General features: G+C 45.9%; 1 long non-coding RNA gene across 2 annotated transcripts in view; it reads right to left on the reverse strand.

Moving 5' to 3' along the window:
- Positions 1–258: 258 nt before the first annotated feature.
- Positions 259–18081, reverse strand: part of LOC140471428 (uncharacterized) — a 30640-nt gene continuing 12817 nt past the window's right edge. Inside the window, exon 4 of one of the 2 annotated variants that reach the window (XR_011957036.1) lies at positions 259–1001. This is a non-coding gene — a long non-coding RNA (uncharacterized lncRNA). Of the gene's footprint in view, positions 1002–15792; positions 15935–18081 lie in introns of those variants that run through there. The other variant, XR_011957035.1, reaches the window with a different exon arrangement.

The raw sequence follows: 18081 nt of genomic DNA on the forward strand, positions 1-18081 counted from the left end.
AACGTGGGAAGGTTGCTCAGCTGTGTGAGATAACCTCTGGGGGGGGGCGGAGAAAGAACGCTTCACAGCTCAAAGGAGAACTGAAAAGAAGTTAAATCAAACCAAAGGTTCAGACAGGGAGGGAATATTTCCCTGCAGCTGGAATAACTGGAAAGTGATGGCGTCCGGGAATAGACAGGATTTTGTTTCACACGGCGTTTGAAAATTTTAAAAACTGCTATGTTCAGATAGTTTCATTTCTTTTCTTTTAGTTTTATTTATTGTGGATTAAATAGCTACAATATTTTAATATCATATTCACAAACCTTCTGTTAAAGACAAATGTGAAATAAAATCCATCAAACCAACCCTCACAGAAAACTGATGTCGAGGTGCAATCTCCTGGAGAATCCCTGCCTACTTATTCCTACGCGGGCTCCATGGCTATATACAGACCTGGAGATAGCAGGAGGCCATTCGGCCTTTCAATTATGCTCCACCATTCAAGGGGAAACAGGTGACCATCCAGCTCAGTCTCCTTTTCTTGCTGCGTTCCAATCCCCTTTTATGACTTTATCTCTAAGAACTATATCTATGTTCTCCTTTGGCTTCACTGCTTTTGTTCCAGTGACGTTGCTGTGTTACTGTGTGGGTGTAGGCAAGGGTAATGTGATGGTGCTGCCTCCTGGAAGACGCACTCAGCCTCCCTCATCATCCTGCAGTAACAACAACTGGATTTCAGCAACTAGAGATAGAACCCATTTCCAGGATGTGGGCATCACTGTCTCAGCCAGCATTTATTCCCCATCTCTCGTTACCCTTGAGAAGATGGTAGTGAGCTGCTGTCTTGAACCATTCACAGTCCATTTGGCGCAGATAGACCGACAATCCTGTGAGGGAGAGTGTTGCAGGATTTTGGTCAAGTGATTCTCTATCTTTGGTTCTTCAAATGCTGGTTAACTTTATCATGATCGGCACATGAGTTTGAGATTTCAGTCAGCAAATCTTCACCATCTAGCACCCTGTATAAAGGAATATGTACAGGTTAGAAATTCAGAACAGACAATTCTAGCTTCTCTGGAATATCCTTTCCCCCTTTCTCCCCCCAAAGCTGTAATGCTCCAGCCCACTTATTACTCTCTCCCACCATTCTGCCTCTGCTGTCCCTAATGTACACCCTCCCCATTCTCATGGAGTGACTGGTAAACAGACCCATGCCACCACTTCCCGTCCCTGGATAGACTCTGCACCCTTTCTGGGTTCACTCCATTTCCCTTCAGTTACTGCAAGTCAATAATGTAACAGGAGAATAAATCAAAAGGAAACAGAAAGGGTGGTAGCAGATCCTGTACAGAAGAGGAACCTTCAGTCTCGGAGAATGGGTAAGACCCTTCTTTGTTTCCCATTGGTCGATTCCCAGCATTATGACAAGTTGGGGATGGAACTTGGGCCCATGTGGGTGTGGTGACACTTTGACCCCCCCCAACCCATCAATACTACAAGCTGATACGTTCCTTCTCCAGGAAATCACAACGTCAAATGCTTTCCGCTAATTACCCCAAAGCACATGCTCCAAAATCCGCCCATATTCTGTACATGTGCAGTGCTAGGCTTCCCCACACACGCGTGGTCCCTGCCTCAGGGATTGTGGGAGTTGTAGCCCCCATGAAGCCACTGGAGACATGTTTATTGATAGTGAATGAAAAGTGAGGGATGGAGGGTCTTGTGTATAGGATCCCCATTCAGACACGGGCTGGTACTGGATTTTACTGAGACATCTGCTTCCACAACCTGATTTCTGACATAAGGAACATTGATTTAGCCAATTGCGGAGTGGGGAGGTTAATAAGGGGTAGCAGATTTTAAGCAGATGTAGCTCAGTGGTTAGCACTGCTGCCTCACAGCGTCAGGGACCCGGCTTTTATTTCAGCCAGAGTCGACTGTGTGGAGTTTACACGTTCTCAGCATGTCTGGGTGGGTTTCCTCGGGTGCTCGAGCTTCCTCCTACAGTCCAAAGATGTGTAGGTTAGGTGGATTGCCTATGCTAAACTGTCCACAGTGTCCATGTATGTGTCGGTAGGCCATTAGCCATGGGAAATGCAGGGTTACAGGGATAGAGTGGGTCTGAATGGGATGCTCATCATAGGGTTGGTGTGGACTCCATGGATGAATACCCTGTTTCTGCACTACAGGGACTCTATTATATTCTCATGAAGAAGAATGTACTTGTCTCAATGTGTTGCAAATCTGTGGAATTCCCTATTCAAAATGCGGTGGATGCCAGGACAATGAGTAGATTTAATGAAGCGAAGCAGATGTTTATTTTGCAATGAGATGAAGGGTGAGAGAGAGCAGGTGGGAAAATCCAGCTGAGACCGAGGTGAGCTCAATCATCATGGTATTAAATGGTGGAGCTGGTTCAAAGGGCTGCATTGCCTCTCCTGTGCCCAGGGCTTATCTTCTTACGGTAATAACTGGAATGCTGAATTAAAACTCACCATCTTCACCAAAGGAGATTTGGGAAAATGCAGGATAGTCAGGTGGATTAGCGTTCCAAATTTAGGTAGTGAGGAAGCATATAGGAGATAATGATTTTGCAATTTTAAACTGAGGGGGACAGTGATTTATAGTTTTCGACTGTGCAGTACATTCACACCGTCCAGAATACTCTGTTGTGAATATCTATCCTATACTTTACTACAAAGCCAAGGTCTTTGAGAATGAAATGCAAAACTCCCAGATAACATTGTCGCACCTCGTAATCTGATAAAAGACTTCTGATAAATCTGGTTGAATTTAGAATACAGCTGGAATGCCGGAAGATTAGATCCAATCCCAAGATCCAGTGCTTAAACAAAGGAGACTACAATAGGATGAGGCAGGAGTTGGCTAATGTAGACTGGAAGCAAAGGCTTTATGTATGGGAAAGTTGTCGGACAGTGGGGGAATATCAAAGCAATTTTTCAAAGTGCTCAGCAAAAGTATATATCAGTGAAAAGGAAGGACTGTAGGAAAAGGCGTAATCTGCCGTGGGTTTCTGAGGAAATAAGGGAGTCTATCAAATTGAAATAGAAGGCATACAAATTGGCAAAGACCAAGGAGAAACTAGGAGATTAGAAAAACTTTAAAGATCAACAGAAAGCGAAATGGGATTGGGGGAGAAAAAAGTGATGAGTAGCTATCCCCAGGGCCAGAATAGCAGTTTACCCTGCTAGAGGGGAACCTATTGTGTGTGGAACATATGGCCTCTGTAATTGCTGAAGCACTTAACTGTTACCATAGAGATAATCCTGATCAAATTAAAAATCACACCACACTCCAAAGGCTTGTACTTCCAAATAAACCTGTTGGACTATAACCTGGTGATGTGTGGTTTTTAACTTTGTCCACCCCACCACCGGCTCCTCCACATCAGAATCCTGATAGATACCCCACTGAAGCTGAAGCGTCTGTCAGATACTTGAGGGAGCCACAGGGGTGTGGGGGGAGGGGTGTGTGTTTTAACCACAAAGTGCTGAACTGAACTGCACTTTCTAATTGCCGTTGCCATGGAGATAATACTGAGAGACAGTCTCTATTCAAAGTCCCAAACCACCAAGGTATAAGAATGGGAGCCGTACATCGGACAGGCGGGGAGTTACCTGATGCTGCCTGGAGGCGTTTTGCATGTACACTATCCATGTAACTGCCGTGTCTCATCAATAAAGACTCAAAGAAGACCTCTCAGAGTTCTGTGCCTAGTTATTCCTATCCAGTAGGGTTCAGGAAGATGAGGACACAGCAGTCAGTCTTCACAGTGGAGGATATGAAGAACATGCCAGTAATTGATAAGGAGACTGAGGAAGGTGAGGACCTAGATAATAACCATGATCGTGAAAGAGTTAGAGCTGGACAAGCTAATGGAGTTAAAGGTAGACAAGTCTCATTGCCCTGATGGAATACATCCCAGGATACCAACAGAGTTAGTGGGAGAAATAGCAGATGCACTTAGAGTCATAGCATCCTGCAGCAGAGAAAGGCCCTTTGGCCCAAACTGGCCCATGCTGACCAGAATGTCCATCCACACTAACCCCATTTCCCTGCACTTGACCCATCTGCTTATGAACCTTTCCTATCCATGTATTTGTCCAAATGTCTTTTACCTGTTGTGAGTGTACCCACCTCAACCACTTCCACTGGCAGCTCATTCTATATTCATACAACCCTCTGTGTAAAACAGTTGCCCCTCAGCTTCCCTTTTATTCTTTCTACTCTAACCTTAAACTGATCCAATCAAGCCGTCCAATCCTTGAGTTCCTGGGAAAAAGACTGAGTGCATTCGCCTTATCCATGCCTCTCATGGTCTTATACACTTCTAGAAAAGAACCCCCTCAGTTTCCTCTGCTCTAAACATAAAATCCTCACTTCTCCAACCTCTCCCTATAACTCAGACCGCTGAGCTCTGGCAACATCCTTGTAAATTGTTCTGCACTTTTTACAGTTTAATAACTGAAACCTACATTACATTCATCATATTTCCAGTGTTTCCCCACAGCGCTGGAACCAACGTGACAATGCCAATGGATTACAATCCATGCTCGAGAATGAACTCCTTGACAACAATCCTGCTTTCATAGTGCTTCCCATGGTGTAGGTATCCTTGTGTCTTTAATGAACCATGCAGCCAGAAAGACTTGTCCTTCTACAAAGCAAAGTTGTGGCTTAATTGTTCCTGGGAAATGTGGCATGATTTTCCAGACTTTCAAAAGCAAATGAAATCTCTCTCCACACTCACCATGCTGACATGGACTTGGCAGTGTCTCAGTACTTTTCCAGTCACACTGAGATTTGAAATATTTGCCCACGGACAGAATGCACACCTTTCCTTCCAGATGAAAAGGCCAATGATATTCAGATCGGCACAGATCAAGTAACCATCAGATCTGAACATGAAGTTCAATTTGTATTTCTCATCCGCAAATCAACCCTTTCAGTACCATACAACAGAGCACACAAGTTACCACTGTTAATACAGGATGGAAATTCATAAGACAATCGTAGTATTAAACTGTAGTTTCCTTGTTCCCCCAAAGCTTTAAACCTCAGTCTCACAATTTCTCTCTTCTGTGAACTGAAATCCAAACCAATCCCCCCACTCCTTTCCTCCACACCCAGTTCTCACACACACTTTCTTCGAACTCAGTTTCCTAGCTCCTGATGAGAACCATCCTGCATACACTGCTTCCTGCTCACTCTGGCCAAGACCCATCTTACTAAAATGAGTCAAATTAGAATTTTAATTGCAGGCCCATCCTTGTCTCTTTCCATAACAACCCTGAATCTTCACAAAACAGTTCTGATAACTTTCTGCAAAACGCTGCCCCACTGATAGTCTGATCACATGTCAGGGTAGCAAGAGAAGGGCCATTCCCCTGGGTCCTGCTCCCAGAGGGATGAAGCTGCTAATGATAGATTAATCCCTCACACCCACAGCCTCCTTCCCAGGCACTGACCCATATTGCGCATACTCCCACAATTGGTCAGCACTGCGCCCGTGCACTGGTCTCCCCTCCTACAGCACGTGCTCCCGATCATACAGGAGTCTGGGTGATTGACAGCAGCTGCTGCCCAATATATCAGAATCCCTACAGTATGGAAACAGGCCCTTCGGCCAAACAAGTCCATACCGACCCTCCAAACAGTAACTTACACAGACCCATTCCCCCTAATAATGTAACTAATACTATGGGCAATTTCAAATGGCCAATTCACCTGCCCTGCACATCTTTGGATTGTGGGAGGAAATCCGCTCAGACACGGGGAGATTGCGCAAACTCCACACAGACAGTCGCCCGTGGCCGGAATCGAACCCGGGTACCTGGTGCTGTGAGGCAGCAGTGCTAACCACTGAGCAGTCTCTATAGAGTGGAGGGGGCGGGGCGGGAGGACTGGGTGAATGGGATTGTGAACAGTGAATGAAAGTGGAGGACACTGGGCGATGGACAGGTCAGTGAGGGACAGGATCAGTGCAGCAGCAGGAGGGGATCCTGGACAAACTGAGCAATGGGAGAGTCTGACAGGAGAGAAACTACAGGAAGGTTCTGTTTGGAGACTCAGGCAGGGACAGCTGGGAGACTGTATGGCCTGAGGGCTTGGGCAGGTTTACTAATCAGCCTCTTCAAAGATGCTGTTTCTCAACTCTGAGACTGATCCTCCTAGTCCAGAGGTAAGGACACCACCATTTCCTGGTGGGCAAGGGATAAAGAGACTGCCTTTCAAAAGGAACTCCCCTGTGTTGGTGACATGAACAAGACTCAATACAGACTCACTGAGAAAATGCTGGCGTCCTTGAACTTCATCCAGAATATTAACACCTATAACTGGGCAACGCAGACCCCAATGTACAGAGTTAAATCCTGGATACCAATAACAGCTTTGTGCATGGGAAATCATATCTCATGAATTTGACTCAGTTTTTTTGAAGAAGTACCAAAGAGGATTGCTGAGGTCAGAGCATGGACATGATCTACATGGACTTCAGTAACGTGTTTGACAAGGTTCCTCATGGGAGACTGGTCAGCAAGGTTAGATCGCATGGAGTACAGAACTGGCCCGAAGGTAGAAGGCAGAGGGAGCTTTTCAGGCTGGAGGCCTGTGACCAGTGGAGTCTCACAAGGATTGGTGCTGGATCCACTACTTTTCATCATTTATATCCATGATTTGGATGTGAACATAAGAGGTATTGTAAGTAGGTTTGCAGATGACACCAAAATGGGAGGTGTCGTAGACAGTGAAAAAGATTACCTCAGAGTACAAGAGGATCTGGATCAGATGGGTGAATGGGCTGAGGAGATCAGTTTAGAAAAATGTAAGCTGCTGCATTTTGGAAAAGCAAACTTTAGCAGGACTTATACAGTTAATAGTAAGTTCCAGGGGAGTCCTGCTAAACAAAGAGTCCTTGGAGTGCAGGTTCATAGTTCCTTGACAGTAGAGTAGCAAGTAGATAGGATAGTGAAGGCGGCAGTTGGTCTGCTTGTCTTTATTGGTCAGAGCATTGAGTATAGGGGTTGGGAGGTCATATTGCGGCTGTACCGGACATTGCAAAAGGTGCCGAATCAATATACCATAGAATTCTGTTCTCCTTCCTATCAGATGGATGTTCTTAAACTTTAAAGAGATCAGAAATGAAGTATAGCATGTTGCCAGGGTTGGATAGGCTGTTTTCCCAGGAGCGGCAGAGGCTGAATGGTGACCTGAAAGAGATTTTTAAAATCAGGCTGGGCGTGGATAGGGTAAATAGACAAGATATTTGCCCTGCAGTGGGGGAGTACAGAACTAGGGGACTGGGAGGGAGGATAGGCAGGTAGACAGGGGGTGGGTGGGTGGAGAGGGGTGGGACTGAAATGGGTGGGGAAAGAGAGGGGGGACAGAGAGGGGTGGCATAGAGACAGATGAGGACAGAAAGTGGGATTAGAAGGGAGGGGAACAGACAGGGGGAACAAAGGGACAAAGGGGGGGGGCGAATGACAGAAAGGTGAAACAGACCCGGGGGTGGGGGGAGATGGCAGGAGGAACAGGCCGACAGAGGGGGAAAAACAGGCCGACGGGTTGAGGGGAATGTGGACAGGCCGACCGGGGGGGGGGGTGGAGAGACAACCAACAAAGGAGGGAAGTGGGGGGGCAGAGGGAACAGGCCGACGAGTTGAGGGGGGAGAGACAGGCCGATGGGGGGGGTGGGACAGCAGACAGAGCAGGGGAAGATGCGGAGAAGATGGAGAGTTATTTTATAGATCTAAAACTCAACCATGTTCCTGTTTTCTCCTCCTCACCTTAATTCCCTCTGAAAGTCTCAGAACAACTGTGTAGTTCTTGGAAAGTAGAGTTTCAGGGAGATCAGGTGCTCAACGTGGCATTTGGGACACTACCATTGAATGGAATGTGCTGATCAATAAATGTACTCTGGTTCGATTCCACTGTCTGTGTGGTGTTTGCACATTCTCCCTGTGTGTCTGCGTGGGCTTTCTCTGGGTGCTCTTAATTTCCTCCCACAAATCCAAAGACATGCAGGTTAGCCGGATTAGCTATGGGTAATGGCAGGTTACAGAGTTAGGGTGGAATGCTGTTCCGATGGTTGGTATGGTTTCATGGGCCGAAAGGCCTGTTTCCACACTGTAGGGATTCTGTCACTGAGTATAGGGATTAGGAGGTCACGTTGTGACTGAGTAGGGCATTGCTGAGGCCAGTTTTAGAATACTGTATTCAATTGTGGTCTCCCTGATTTCAGAAAGATGTTACCAGAATAGGACTCAACGTCTTAATGACAAGTTCCTGGGAAGTGTTGACAGACAAACAGACCATGCAGTGTGGGTTGATAGTTCCTTGAAAGTGTGGTTGAAGGTAGACAGGTCGGTCAAAGTGGTGTTTGGTATGCTAGCTGTTATTGGGCAGTGCATTAAGTATAGGAGTTGGGAGATCATGTTTCGGTTGTACAGTTTATTGGCTCAGCCAAATTTGGAATCCCCAGACTGCTTTCAATTCCAGTCTCCCTGCTATAGGAAAGACGTTGGGAAACTTGCAAGAGTTCTGAAAAGTTTTTCCAGGGTGTTGCCAGTATTGGAACATTTGAACCATAGGGAGAGGCTGAATAGGCTGAGGCTATTTCCCTGCAGCACTGGACACTTTAGGTGGCTTTATTGAACTTTATAAAATTATGAGGAGCAATGATAGCAATGGTTTCTTTTTTTTCCCCCAGAGTAGGGGAGACCAAACAAATGCGAATCTTTTTTCCAAGGTGGAAATGACAAATTCTAGAGGAGAGATGGCAAGTTTAAAGGATGTGAAAACCGAAACCAACTGAAGATGGTGGAAACCAGGCAGAGAAACAGAAGTTTCTGGAAAAGCTCAGCAGGTCTAGCAGCATCTGTGAAAAGAAATTAGACTTAAGGTATCTGAGGAAGGGTGACCAGACCCAAAACTTTAACTGATTTTTCTTCACAGATGCTGCATGACCAGCTGAGCATTTCCAACAACATCTGTGCAAGTTTAAAGGGAGTTGTTTGGAGTATATACCTGAGAGGAACTTTATAAAGTGCGAGTCAGACCACATCTGGAGTAATGACAGAAGGTTTGGTCCCTTTATTTAAGGAAATACATCATTCCATCAGAGGCATTTCACAGAAGATTGACTGGGATGATCCCTGGTTTACAGGGATTATCTTTTAAGAAAAGGCTGAAGAAGTTGGGACTCCACTCACTGGATTTGGGAAGAATGAGAGGGGATCTCATTGTAACATGTAGGATTCTTAAGGAGTTTGACAGGGTAAATACGGAGAGGATGTTGCCCATCATGAGGGAGTCTGGAACCAGATTCTGGGTCAGTCACGGAATCACGGATTCTGTTTTGGATTCGTCAAGTTTGAGGCAACACCGACACAGGTCAGGGGTTTCAGTTGCAATGGAGCTGGGGTGAGGTGGAGACAAGAAAGATTTTAAGAGATTGTAATTCCTGGTGTTTGTGATTGTGTAAATGTCTGATCAGAAGGTCACCTTGGGGTCAGATATGAGAGCAATATTGTGAAGAGTGTGGTTCTGCCTCAGACAGTTCCCAGGGAGAGAGAGGGGCTCAGCAGTAAGGGAAAGTAATTTGTAATAGCAACTGAAGGCAATGGGTTTAACCATTGCAATGTTCTGTTGCAGGAAATTGCAGCCAATCCCGTAGTGGGAGTGTGATGAGCAGTTTGATAACTGAGTAATGGAGAGGGATGATGGGGAGGGAGAGCTGGGCATCGTCAGTGTACATGTGAAACCTAACACGGTGCTCTTGGACAATGTCACCTCCTGGCAGTATGTAGGTGGGAAACAGGAGGGACCGAGGATAGATCCTTAAGGGACACCAAATACAAGGAATTCAGAAAGGAAAGGGAGAGTCGGGATGGAGTAGGTTTTTGCATAAACGGTGGGGTCAAATATTAGTTTGTAGCAGAATGGGAGAGAAGGACATAACCAGAAAATACAGACAGGTAGAACAAGGAACAATATCTGTGAATTGGGGAGGGGGGGTGATGAGGAGGAGGAGCAGCCCAACTCCAAAAGCACTATTCCTCCATCAGTGACATCACCCAACTCCACCCTAGTCTCAGCCCATTTACTGAAATACTCGTCCATCCCTGTGTTATCTCCAGACTTCATTATCCAAACACACTCCTGGCCAGCCTCCCACATTCAACTTACATGTAATCTCAAGAGTATCTAAAACCCTACTGCCCAAGTGCTCACTTGTACCAAAACTTGTTGATTCATCAAAAGGCTCCTATTAACAAGCAACAATTTAAAATTCTCACCCTTGATGTAATTCCTGGTTGTCAACATCCCTGTCTCCCTGCACCACACAACCTGTGAGATCCCGACAACTCATTTTCTTTCAGACTCTCAACGATGATTATTCATTGCTTCACCTGTCTAGCTGTCTCAACTGTTGCCAAGGCAACACGGTCTGGAACTCCCACCCTAACGCCCTCAGACTTGCTTTCCTCCTTTAAGGTATTCCTGAAAACCTGCTTATTAGGCATTTCTTTTGATCACCTGAACTAATATGGCCTTATGTCAGAAGTTCTCAATAGTATTTCTGTGGAATTATAACCATGATAAAAAAAAACTGTTGTTGATTTGCACATACATTGTCAACTCTTCACTGTCGCTGAGTGAATAATCTATAACAGCTCTTACTCAACGACATTGTGGGTGCACCTTCACCACACGAACTGCAGCTCTACAAGGAAGTCAAACATCACCTTCTCCACAGGCAATGGGGCTTTGGCATTAATCACTGGTATCTGTGGAGGGAGAACTACACAGTTGATATTTCAGGGAGTGCAAAATGCATTATAGGGAGGGAAAATGGTGCAGAATTTGGATTTTGAAATTTGTGTTTTACAATGTGCACTAAGTTCTGTAAAGCCTCTCATCCCATACCATGAAAATTTCCTTCTCTTCCTGGTCAATATGTCTTTCCTTTCCCCTGCCCTTCACCTTCACACATTTCCAATGCCTTGGGCACAACAGTGTGCTGTCAGTGATGTTTATCACGTGGTTGAGTATTGCCCCGCCCCTCATTCACTCCGATTGGTTGAAGGACCAACTAGCACCTCTAGCCCCCTTTCCCCAACTCTTATTGGTGCTGCGCTGACATCAATAATCCGAGGCTCATTGTGGGCTGGAGCATGCTCAGTGCTTCCTGCTTTTGCTGCTGTTCCTCAGGTATGAGAGAGAGAGGGCTCATCCCTGTTTCTCCTGATGTCAGACAACAACAACAACTACCTGCATTATATGGAGCCTTTCACAATGACAAATTTCCTAAAATGCTTCATAAATGATAGAAATGTTGATTAAAGAGAACGATTTTTAGATACATCTTTAAGGTGGAGAGAGGGAGTTAGGGAGGATATTCGAAAGGTTTGTGTCCTCGGCAACTCCAATCGTGGAGTGATATAGGGGGGGAACAGCTTATACTGGAGACAGTTAGTGGCTAACCATAGGTTAACCACCTCACGTCATAGCCCCCCCTACCCCACACACCAGGACTTGTTCTCACAGCCTGCCATTACACCCTACCTATGGTTAGCCACTAACAGTCTCCATTAACAGCTAATCACCTTCCCCCAGCCAGACGGTTATCCCCTCCTTTATCCAACCGTTCTTCTCACTCTATCCCCACCTATCCTTTACTCCTTTTATCTTCCCCCCCACACGAACTTCTGCACATAAACTGACTTTTTTTCTCAGTAACATCTGTCCTGAGGAAGGGACACTGGGTCTGAAACGTTAACTCTGATTTCTCTTCACAGATGCTACCAGACCTGCTGAGCTTTTCCAGAACCTCCTGGTTGTTGTTTCTGATTTACATCTTCCTCAGTTCTTTTGGTTTTAATTTACCGGGAGTTTGTAATTCAGGTCCCACAGCCTCTGTCCCAGTCTCTGCTGTCTCTCCCAACCCCAAACAGTGACACTGCACCTGCACAGCTCATGGACAGGTGTTGTCTTGCTGGCCACACCCCTCATTCACTCCCATTGGCTGCAGGACCACACAGCCTCTCCTCCCATTGGTCTGGAGCTGCCATCAATCAGCCGGGCCCCATTGTGATGAGAGTGGAGGGCTAATCCCTCTTTCTGCCCTGGGATGAGCTTCATCATTCACAGTGAATGGGGCAGTATCACAGAGCACAGGGCCTGGGGGCTATTCAGCCCATTGGGGCTGTACTCTCTCCCTCTGGAGATGCTGCAAATCCGTCCCAAGTCCCCTCCCATGTGCCCATAGCCCCCCAAATCTTTCCTTAAAAAGTAAAATTCCAAGTCTGTTTCAGAATACCTGCTGAATCTGTGTCGTTCAGACTGTTCCAGATGCTCAGAACTTACTGAGTAAAATAGTGTTCACATTTTCACCTTGTATTATTTGCCAATTACTTGAAAGTAGTTACTAAAAATTGTGACAGTGTGAACAATTCCTCTCTCTCTCTGCAAATTCAAGATCTTGGAACCAAATCTGCACCAGATCGAAATCACTGCTTCACCTTCTCAGCTCCAAGGATAATTATCTGTGCTTCAGCTAGCTCTCCGCAAAATAGAGGAATGCATCTTAATTTATTAAGATCAAAGAAACAGACCTTCCGTCCAATTCGTCCGTGCCAACGAGGAATCCTAAACTAATGGATTCCCATTTACCAGCTATTGGCCTGTATCCATCAAAACCCTTCCTATTCATGTACCCAGTTGGAAGCCTTTTAAATGTTGTGATTTTATCAGCCTCCACTACTTCATCTGGTAGCCCCTCCCATACACACACCACACTCAGCTTGAAAACGTTGCCATTTAGATCCCTTTTAAATCTTTCCCCTCTCAACTTAAACCCAGGTGCTCTAGTTTTGGACCCACCTAACCTGAGGAAAAAGGATGCCAGCTGCTCACCTTATTCACACCCCTCGTGATTTTATAAATCTCCATGAAGTCACCTCTCAGTCTTTGACTCTCCAGAGAAAATAGCCCCAGCCTATTCAGCCTCTCCCAGTAGCCCAAATCCTCCAATCCTGGCAACGTTTTTGTAAATCTTGTCCAAACCTTTTCAAGTTTCACAACATCCTTCCCAGAACAGGGAAATTCAAACTGAAAACAGAATTCCAGAAGTGGCTTAATCAATGTCCTGTCTAGTCACAATATGACATCCCAGCTCCTGTATTCAATGCATTGACCAATAACGGAGAGCGTTAATGGAGTCCCATTTGCCAGCAGTTCACCCTTATCCGTCTAAACCCTTCCTCTTCATGTACCCAATCAAATGCCTTTTAAATGCTGCAATTGTACTAGCCTTCCTCTGGCAGTTCATTCCATACTTGCAATGCCCTCAACATGAATAAGATGCCCCTTAGATCCCTTTTAAATCTTTTCCCTCTCACCTTATGCCTGTACCCTCTCGTTCTGGACCCACCAAACTTGGGAAAAAGTCCCTGACTGCTCACCTTATCTATGCCCTTCATGATTTTATAAGATCACCTCTCAGCCTCCAACTCTCCAGGGAAAATAGTCCCACCCTATTCAGCCTTTCCCAATAGCTCAAACCGTCCAACCCTGGCAAAATCCTTGCAAATGTTTTCTGAACCCTTTCAAGTTTCTCAACATTATTCCAAGAACAGGGAGATTGGAACTGAAAACAGAATTCCAGAAGGGCCTTAATCAGTTCCCTGTCCAGCCACAATATGACATCACAACAGCTGCATTCAATGCATTGACCAATAACGGGGAGCGTACCAAATGCTGCATTCACTCCCTTGCTTACCTGTGACTCTACTTTCAAGGAACTATGAACTTGCACTCCAAGGTCCCTTTGTTCAGCAATGTTCCCCAGGACTTTACCATTAAGTGTATAAGTCCTGCCCTGATTTGCCTTTCCAAAATACAACAGCTCACATTGATATAAATTGGACTCCTACTGCCATTCCTTGCTCCAATGGCTCATCTGATCAAGATCCTGTTGTATTCTGAACTAACCATATTCACTATCCACGACATCTCCAATTTTGGTGTCTTTTGTAAACCTACTGACCATACCTCATATATTCACATCCAAGTCATTTATTTAAGGGCCCTATATCCACCCTTGCAAGCCTCCAGTCCGCAAAGCAACCCTCCAAATCCTCTGTCTCCTCCCTTCAAGGTAGTTTTGTAATGGCTTGCTCTCCCTGCATTCCATGTTATCTAACCCTGCTAACCAGTCTGCTTTGTGGAACCTTGTTGAATGTCCATATTAACAACATTCACCGCCTGGCGTAATCAATTTTCTTTGTCACTTCAAAACACTCACTCAAGTTAGTGAGACCCAATTGTGCATGTACAAAGCCACATTGACTCTCCCTGATCATTCCTTACCTTTCCAAACAGATGGATATCCTGTCCCTCAGAATCCCTTCCAACAACTTGCCTGCCACTGACTTCAGGCTCACTGTTTTCTTGTTCCATGGCCTCTCCTTACCACCTTTTAAAAATAATGGCACCTCACCTGTCGCTATCAACGATACAAATACCCCAGGAGAGGCCCAACAATCACTTCCCTAGATTTCCAGAAAGTTCCAGGATACACCTGATCAGGTTCCAGGGCTTTATCCACCTTGATGCGATTTAAGACATCCAGTACCACCTCCTCTGTAACATGGACACTTTTCAAGTTATCACTGTTTATTTCTAAAAAAAAAACTCTAGAGTTTCCATATACTTCTCCAGTAAAAATGACGTGAAATATTTGCATATCGTTCGCACCCGCTGTGGTTCCATAGACAGCCTTGTTGACCTTTAAGGGGTCCTATTCTCTGGTCCAGTTAATCTTTTGTCTGTGATATATTTGTTTAATCTCTTTGGATTCTATTCCAGGACATCCCAGAAAGGCCTACTTCACGGACCGTAATTTTCCTCTGACTTGATCAACAATGCCCTCCAACACATACCCTCCACTTCCCTCACCTTCACCTTTACCCCACCCCTCCAGCCACAATAAAGAATATAACCCTGCAGTCTTCACCTTCCACCCCACTAATCTCCAGATACAGCGCATTAACCTCTTATTTCTGCTACATAAAGTCAGACCCCACCACCAGACACAAATTTCCCTCTCCAACCCCTATCTGTGTTCTGCAGAGACCATTCCCTCTGCACCTCGCATGTTCGGTCCATACCCTCCCACCAACCCATGCTCCACACCCTTGACCCTCCCTTGCCGCCACGGGAATGTAAAACGTGCGGCCACACCTCCTTCTGACCTATGTCCAAGACCCCAAAAGGATCTTTTCACATCAGGCAGAGATTTGCCTGCACATCCCAAAACCTCATATACTGCATCTAGACACTATGGGAAATTTAACGTGGTTCATCCAACTAACCTACACATCTTTGGACTGTGGGAGCAAACTGGAACACCTGAAGGAAACCCTTACAGATACTGGGGAGAATGTGCCAACTTGAACACAGGCAGTCACCTGAGGCTGGAATCAAACCCAGGTCCCTGGTGCTGAGGCAGCAGAGCTCACCACTGAGCCACAATACTGTGGGATCTTTGGTGCTGATGTGCTGCCCCACTGATACCTCAGTCACTCACCCTGCCTCATGTCCTGATGACGGAGTGAAATTATCCTTAGACAGTTAATCCAGAGACCCAGATAATGATCTGGGGATCTGGGTTTGAATCCCATCACGGCAGATGGTGGAACGTGAATTCAATAAATATCTGGAAAAAAAATCATCTAGTGACGACAAGGAATCCACTGTCAATTGTTGGAAAAACCAATGTGGTTCACTCATGACCTTTAGGGAAGGAAAGTGCCATTCTAACCTGGTTTGGTCTGCATGGGACTCCAGACCTATAGAAACGTGGTTGACTCTTAACTGCCCTCTGGGTAAACGCAGCAATAAATGCTGGCCGAGCCAGTGACAGCCTCATCTTGTGAATGAATAAAGAAAACAGGTCAGGCTTTGTCCCTTCTCTAGTAGGTACATCCTACAAACTGAATCAGAAATGTTCTCGTACATACTGAACAAATACCTTTCCATCCAAGCCCTTAACACTACAGCACTCCGAGGCCATGTTGGTAAAGTTAAAACCCCTTATCATTGCAACTACATTATTCTTACAGATAACTGAGATCTCTCGGTAAAATTTTGTCTCAATTCCCTGCTGACTATTGGGAGAGGGTCTATAATACAATCCCAATAAGATGATCATCCCTTTCTCATTTCTCAGTACCACCCAAATAACTGCCTGGATGTACTCCAAGGAATATCCAAAGATGCCACTCCCCCTGCTCTGTTGCCCCCTTCCAACCTTGCTATAGCATCTATACCCTGGAAAATTAAGCTGTTAGTCCTATCCATCTCTGAATATTGCCTCTGTAATTGCTATAATATTCCAGTGCCATGTTGTTCAAAACCATAGCCTGAGCCCATCTGCCTGATTTGTCAGGTCTCTTGCACTGAAATAAATGCAGTGTAACTGGTCCGTCCCATCTCATTCTGTGACTTGCTCTTGCCTGCCTTGACAGTCTGACCTGTGAACAGTACCAGTCTCAGACTCGCCTCTTTTCTCACTATCTCTTTAGGATTACCCTGAATCCCTCACTCGTTTAATGCCTCCCGAGTGGCACGAGCAAATCTCCCTGCTCGTCAGGACCCCAGGCTTTCCCCTTCCCATGCCATTGGTACCAATGTACAATGACCTCCCACTGGTTATCCTCCCCTTTGAGAAGATTCTGAAAAATCTCTGAGTCATCCTTGACCCAGGCACCACCCCATTCTGATGTCTCACGGTCAGCTGTAGAAACAGCAGACTGTGCCCCTGACTAGAGAGTCCCCTATCACCATTGATCATGTGGAGCTGGATATACCTCACATTACAGTAGAGCCAGTCTCAGTCACAGTAACTTGACTGTCAGTGTTACATTCCCCTGAAAGTCTATTACCAACTACATTTTCCAAAACAGTATACTTGTTTGAGAGGGGTGATAGCCATAGAAGACTGCTGTACTACCTGCCTACCCCTCCTAGCTTTCCTGGAGGTAACCCACCTACCTGACTGTATCTGCAGTATCCTGCAATCCTGAGACTGCCCCTTATCACACCCCCCCCCCCCCCCCCAGCTCCTGTCAATTCCTCACTGCCTTTAATCACTCCTCCACCAATACATGCGATCCAATTGGATTTACAATCACACTTCCTGCAGACATAACCACAGGATCATGGAGATTCTCCCTAATCGCCCACATCCGACAGGAACAGCACGCCACTCTACAACAGGCCACCTCTCGGCCTTAAGAATCTACAGACCAAGAAAAAGGCACAGTCTTACTGCTCTAAAAATACTGCCCGAGAATAACAATGCTTATGTTTTATATTTTAAACATTTAATCAAGAGACTGTAAGACCTTAAAAAGAAACCCTCACCTTACTCACTATTGTAGATTAAATAAAGTATAGCAGACTAAGATTGATGTTTGAAGATACTGAAACCCACTGAGCTGATACCCGGCTCTGAGTACTTCCAAGGGTGAGGACTCTCTGAGGGCAGCTGTGAAATGTCACTGTTTCTCTTCTCTGTCCACTCCATTTCCAGAGATGTTTATAACTTCACAGCCAGTCAGCTCAGAGAGGTCACTGCTTGGTTTTATTCACTGGGGGTTGCCTTTGCTGCCCAGACCAGTATTGATTGACCACCTTCGTGTTGGAGAAAGTGGTGGTAGACTGTCTTCCTGAAATGCTGCAGTCCATGTACACCACAGTGATATTTGGACAACAATCACCCTCTAGCCCCACAATCCTCCCTGTCTCTGTAATCCCCCTCCAGCCTCACCACCCTCCCTGTCTCGGTAATCCCCCTCCAGCCTCACCACCCTCCCTGTCTCGGTAATCCCCCTCCAGCCTCACCACCCTCCCTGTCTCTGTAATCCCCCTCCAGCCTCACTGCCCTCCCTGTCTCTGTAATCCCCCTCCAGCCTCACCACCCTCCCTGTCTCGGTAATCCCCCTCCAGCCTCACCACCCTCCCTGTCTCTGTAATCCCCCATCCACCCTCACCACCCTCCCTGTCTCTGTAATC

This window comes from Chiloscyllium punctatum, unplaced genomic scaffold (assembly GCF_047496795.1).
Source record: "Chiloscyllium punctatum isolate Juve2018m unplaced genomic scaffold, sChiPun1.3 scaffold_84, whole genome shotgun sequence".
NCBI classification, from domain to species: Eukaryota; Metazoa; Chordata; class Chondrichthyes; order Orectolobiformes; family Hemiscylliidae; genus Chiloscyllium; species Chiloscyllium punctatum.